Raw genomic sequence first — 6,614 nt, 5'->3', positions numbered from 1 at the left:
ACCTCGTGATAATGATTTCATTCCTTCCAATCGAACACGCTATAAATGTTTCTATTTTGCACGTTGGTGCATCTCTCTTTGCAAACGTCATTTTGGTACGGTGGTAAAATCTTTGGGTAAGTATAATGGCGTGTTTCGAAAAGAATGATATCTCCATTTACCTTATTCCTTATTTATCGAACATGGATGTCAATCGTGAACCTGGAAAAGTGATTTTGTTCCTTCCAATCGAACATGCTATAAATGCTTTTATTTTGCATGTTGGGGCATCTCTCTTTGCAAGTGTCACTGTGGTACAGTGGTAAAGTCTTTGGGTAATGATGGCATCGATCTGAGTTCGAAACTCGTCAACATCAGAATGGTGGGGTTTTTCTTTCATTTTTTCCCTAAAATCCCAACTCAAGTAGCTAGGAAAAGAAAGTAGAAAAGCGGGTTCTATACAGTGAAATTCTTGGTAAATAGAGAGTAACAAAATTTATAGATGAGCACAACCATATGTTTGTGAGTCCTGAGAAGTGGATTTGGTTATGGTCAAATCGATATATGCCAGAAGTTGTAAAAGAAACAAAATCATTTAATAGATAAAATTTTGAATAGAAAAAGTACCTTCAATTTCTAGTAGTTCAATTATCGAATTTGATCAAAGAGATTGTTATAATCATTTAGGATTTATGACTTGGAAGTTAGTAATTACATAAGTTTTTAACTAGTTCCACAAAAAGCAAATGGAAGATCTATATTTTTTTCATAAACTTCAAGTTGATAACGACGAAAGATCGATTAATTCTTTTTAGGGTTGATTCCAGATCGCGTGAGGCTTATGAACGTTTTTGTGATGTGGTTATTTTTGATACCACTTGTTGAAAAACAAACACCAAATGCCTTTCACTTCATTTATTGAAGTAAATCACCATTATGGGTCAATACAAAACGGATGTGCGCTTCTTCAAGAAGAAATTGAATTGAATTTGTTTGGTTTTTTAAGGCTTGGCTTGAAGCGATGGGCGGTCGTTGATGAATTTTCCTTGATTACAACCGTTGAATGGACAATCTGTAGTCAATAAGACTTTTAGATTATTCAGAAGATATCCATGCAGGATGTTTATAACACGCCGCATTGTCGTTGGCCCCGGGTGACCTAACCGGTCATGCCAAAGTTTAAAAACGTTGAGATCAGAAATCTTCGAATGACTCACATGACATGATTCAATAAGGACAATATGATATAATACAAAATGCAAAGCAGGAAGCTTTTCCAATACTTGTTTCATTCCTGAGAGAATGGTAGTAATGCATGGAAACGACATGTTAGTCTCATTTGTTATATCAATATGATACCCATTCAGACGAATGTCTTTAAAACTCGACAAGTTTCAGCTATTAGATTTTGTTGAAATAAGGCGTAAATGTGGAAAGATTGATTTAGTTAGAATATGAAAGAGGAGAGAGACACTCTACAACCATCAACAATAGGTCACAACCTCGTTTTTGCATACCTTCTCTAAATACTTCTTTAAATCACTAAATCAAAGCCGATACACATTCACCTTGCTTCATCAAGGAAGAATATGAACTAAGCTCCCTTCACCTGATTTTCCGATTTACCTCCGGCACCGTTGTCGCCTCTCCAGTTAAGAATTATATGTTTAAAACTCTCTTGTTTATCTGATCTCCTTCTAGTTTGTTTCAGGTTTTACTAAAGGCACTTTCCCTATCCTCTGCTTCTTTCTCACCCTTTCCTCATCTTATCCCCCCATTTAAGTCTCTTGCTGAGAGAGATTTTTCTCCCCCTGCAATTCGGCGCGCCTCTTTTCTTTGTCAGTCCCTGTCTGCACCTTGTTGGAACTCTTCTATCCATGCTCATCTATCATTTAATATTCTTTTCCTCCCCTCCTTACTCGAGCTGTCACTTTCGAGAGGATTCCCTCTCTCTTTCCTCTTTTGCTATCAAGAACAACAGTAGATTTAGTTCACAAGAAGTAAATGTCCCAACCATTATACCAAAAACAGATATTGCTGCGCTTAAAATACAATGGTGGCTCTTTGGACTATTCCTCCATGATTTAATGGCTAGCCTCTGAAAAAAGTTCTCAAATTTGTTCAAGAAAAAGAAACACTTCATTTCGCCCTCAGATCTCCTAACCAGTACCCCAAATGAACACTACGTCACCTTCGTCGTCTGCTTCCCCTATGGAGAATGATATTATTGATAGAATGAACACCCAGCTCTCCTTAACCAAATTTCTGGTCATCCCCAGTGAATCAATCTCAAGATGTAGAATCAAAACTGAGTGCATGGTAGTGGCACACATCTTCTGCCCTTTCAAACTAAACATCAGGAAAATGATGGAAATGCTGCAATTTCTATGGGTACTTGCTTATTTCCCCCTGGAAACTATTGTTAGTGGCTTAAACGAAAACAACAAATTTGTGCTTGAACTTCAGACACCGGGGGATGCTCAAAGGGCAATAAGATACTCTCCAACAAAGTATGATGCTTGGCTTCTGGTGGTAAAATCATATCAGTTCGCAATCCCGACAAATCTAATCAACACAACTGTGGTTAATCTATGGGTTAGATATCTTAATCTCCCTGTGGAGTTCTTCGGAGAAGGGATACCAGAAATGATCCCAAATGGAATTGGTGTGTTTATTATGAAAGAGCTGCCACAAGGTTGTAACCATGCTAGACCTTTTGTTAGATGCTTGCTACAGATGGACCTCAACAAAAAACTAGATCCTACCTTCAGAGTGTATCACACTTTGGACGATTGGTCGGATGTCATGTTATACTACGAGCCATTGCTAAAGTCATTTTGCAAGATTTGCAGAATCATCAATCATCCGAGGGAAAGATGCATAGCTCCATCACCAAACTTCTACTCACATGTCTTTCATGAACCTGAACATGAGGAAGTAACAGGGATGGCACTGGCATATGACCAAACGGAGCAAATGATTGAAATAGAGACTCCTCAACCCTTACACCCAATGGTTGCAGAAGAAGTATTTGATTTCAAAGATCTGGTGGGCCCTTCCTCTCGAACAATCCAAAACTTGGTAGCACCAGCAATCCCCCCAGGGTTCAGCCTCAAGCTATCCGATGAAGATATTGAAGCTACTCATTTCAACTCTTCTGGCAGTGAAATTTCGATGACTAGCACTCTATCTTCAAAAAGAGCATGGTCAGAGAATATAGAACTGGGAGCAAATAAATTTCAAAGATGGAATAGCCCTGATGAAGAAGGTGCAACTATGACAGGTGCTTTCGGATGTATTCATGGCCCACCGCACGACTCAAGCCAGATGTGGACACATGAAAACTAAGATATTATCTGTGAGGAAAATTCCATGGACCACCAAAAAGGTGTTCAGATGGTGTTGTCTACAATAACATATGATCAATCATCAGCCACTGAGGCACCCACAAAGGTGCCCTTATCGAATGGATATGGTTTGGTGTTAAAGAGTCAATCTGAAATCTCTGTCTCCAAAGAGATAAATCTCAAAGGAAAGATGGTTATGTCAGCCGATTAAGAATATGAAGAAGCGAAAAAATTGAAAAAAATTGAAGATAAGAGATCAGGAGACACTCTTAAACTTGCACCGTCTACAAGCATAGCTCCTCTGGCAAAAGGATTCAAGCTTCAGCTGAACAAAGAGAACTTGATGAAATTGTTGAGAGAAGATGAAAAGTTAGATACCAGAATGGATATGAAAAAATCCCCAATTTTTGTCTCTGAAGAGATCTCAAATCAAATCTCAGTCAGTAATTCCACGGGTATTGTTATCAACCAGTCAGGAGTCCCAACAAAAGAGAAGACGGCAAAAGGCAAATCAAAGTATGTAAAGGCAAGGAAACCGAGAATGGAAACCCTGATGTTTAAAAGAAAGCTCCAAAAAATAATTGGTGAAGTCACGGGGGGGGGGGGGGGGGGGGGGTGAAATCAAGGGAAAAAAAAGACCCAAGAAAAATCTTCATCAAAACAGGCAAACCCTGAAGTTCTAATCCCTCCTCATCAATACTTCCCAGCCAAAACAATGTCAAAAAACAAGCCAATTGAACCAGAAAAACTGCCCTTCACGTTCAATACCAAAATTATCAGTGATCAAAGTGCAATCTCTACTTTTATTGGCCCGGATCAAATCTCAATATCTATCTTGGCCCCTCCCCTCCTCATATCCTTCCCTTTCAATACCACTACTTGGCCATCAAACCCATCTGAATTTCACAATTTCCTCAAAATCTCTCTAAAGACAAAGGGAAAGTGCAAGTTAGTGAGACTGTGAAAGAACCAGAAGAGACTAATGATTACCAGAGAGCAAGTGGAAAAGTGAGAGAGACGGCAGTTGGTGCAACTCAGGAGCAAGTATATGAGGAAAATCAGGTATGTACAATTAATCATCAACATCACTATTTACCTGCACATTTACTCCATCATGATATTACTCTATTTGCTTATTTTTTTACTTGCTGGGAAGTCCATAATTTGGAACAAGAATGATGGTACAATTAATAGAAAAGCTCTAGTGTCTGTTTGGTTTGTTTTTCTCATTAGGCGAATCCTAATTTACACTTACAAACCTCTAGAACTACACCTTGAGATAACTTGTGAAATTTCAGTTCTGAAACACCGCTCATTCCTTGTCTTTTGGATAGAAGTCAATATACCTCTGGCCAGGTTTGTGAAATTAGAGTTCTCTCATCAATCTAGCTCAGATAATTTCCCTACAAAGTCCCCCAATTTTCACTCTGCTACTTTTAATCATAAAATGTCTATAAACATCCTCTCTTGGAACATTCAAGGGATAGGGAAACCCTTTTCAAAAACTCATCTTCAAAACCTTGGCAAGGAGTATCACCCAGACATTCTTTTTGTGTCTGAAACCAAACAATCCAGAGAAGCTGTAAACCGCACTATTAAAAAACTTAAATTCTCTAATGTTGTGATTGCCGATCCAAAAGGAGTCATTGGGACTGCTGGAGGACTCTTCCTATCTTGGAATGCCAATGTCAAAGTTGATATTTTAAATATCAATGACTGTCAAATAGATGCCATTATTACTGACTTGACATCTTCCCTGCAGTGGATGTTGTCTTGTGTTTATGGTGACTCTTGTAAGAAAACCAAGTTGTTGTCCTGGAATTATTTTCAAATTTTAGCTATCATTGTGGAGCTGCCGTGGTTAGTTCAAGGAGATCTCAACTTTGTTTTAGGAGATGATGAAAAACGGGGAGGGGGGCCTATAAACCAAAATGAAAGTTTTTTTTTCCATAATCTCATCAATAAGGATAAACTAATAGACTTGGGTTTTGTTGGTTATCCTTTTACTTGGTCTAATAAACGTAAAGGAAACGCTTTTATAGAAGCCAGAATAGATAGAGCCCTTGCAAATGACAGCTGGTTAACTAGTTACCCATCTGCAAACCTTCACCACTTACCACCGATAGCATCAGACCATTCTCTCATCCCGTTAAAAACCTCTCCTATTTGGTTAGTTGGTGCCAAACCTTTCAAGTTCTTTGGCTTCTTTCTAGAAGATCTCACTTGTTTTGAGGTTATAGAGGAAGCCTGGAAGGTTGAAATCCAAGGATCTTCGGCTTTTAGTCTTGTATCTAGGCTAAAATTTTTCAAACTTATGATTAAGAATTGGAACATGGATTATTTTGGAAACATCCAACATCACATAAAGAAAACAACTAAGGCTATTGAAAATGCAAAAAATGTTAGGAAACTGCCAGAAAACTCGGATGTGCTGTTACACCTGAATTTTGAACTTGAAAAATGGTGCAACTTTGAGGAAGCTTTGTGGAAATTAAAAGCCACTGAAAAATCGCTAAAGTTAGGGGATCGAAACACAGACTTTTTCCACACCACTGCTAAACAAAACTATATACGGCTTAGAATTGATTCCTTAAAAGACAAAAATTATGAGTGGTATCAAGATAGAATTGAAATCTCTAATGTTTTGCTTTCTCATTTCGGAGATGTCCACCTCTGAGAACAAAGAAATCCCCCAACACATTCTTGATTTAATTCCTAAAAGCATAACTGAGGAGGAAAATGCAAAACTCACTTTGATACCCCAAGAAGACGAATTAAATTTCGCCCTTTTTGGAATGCACCCTAATAAAGACCCAAGAACAGATGGCTTTCCTGCCATTTTCTTTCAGAAAAACTGGAACCTTATCAAAGAGGATCTAACTAAAACTGTCCAAGACTTTTTCTCTAAGAAATCCCTTCTCAAAGAAATCAATGCTACCTTCATAACTCTCATCCCCAAAGTCCAATTCCCAACAACTCCCTGAGACTTTAGACCTATTTCCCTGTATAATACGGTCTACAAAATTATCTCAAAGATCCCTGCAAACAGATTAAAACCACTTCTTGATAAGCTCATCTCCGCTTTCCAGTCAGCTTTTGTCCCTGGCCGTCATATCTCGGACAATGTTATCATTTCCCATGAGATAATCCATACGACAAGAAGTAGGAAAAAGAGAAAGACATGTTATATGGGCCTAAATATAGATATGTCTAAGGCATTCGACAGAGTCGAATGGAATTTTCTTTTGCAAACTTTATAAAAACTTGGTTTTGGGGAGCATTGGTGTG

This window comes from Papaver somniferum, chromosome 1, assembly GCF_003573695.1.
Source record: "Papaver somniferum cultivar HN1 chromosome 1, ASM357369v1, whole genome shotgun sequence".
Lineage (NCBI taxonomy): Eukaryota > Viridiplantae > Streptophyta > Magnoliopsida > Ranunculales > Papaveraceae > Papaver > Papaver somniferum.
This window is presented reverse-complemented; position numbering follows the sequence as displayed.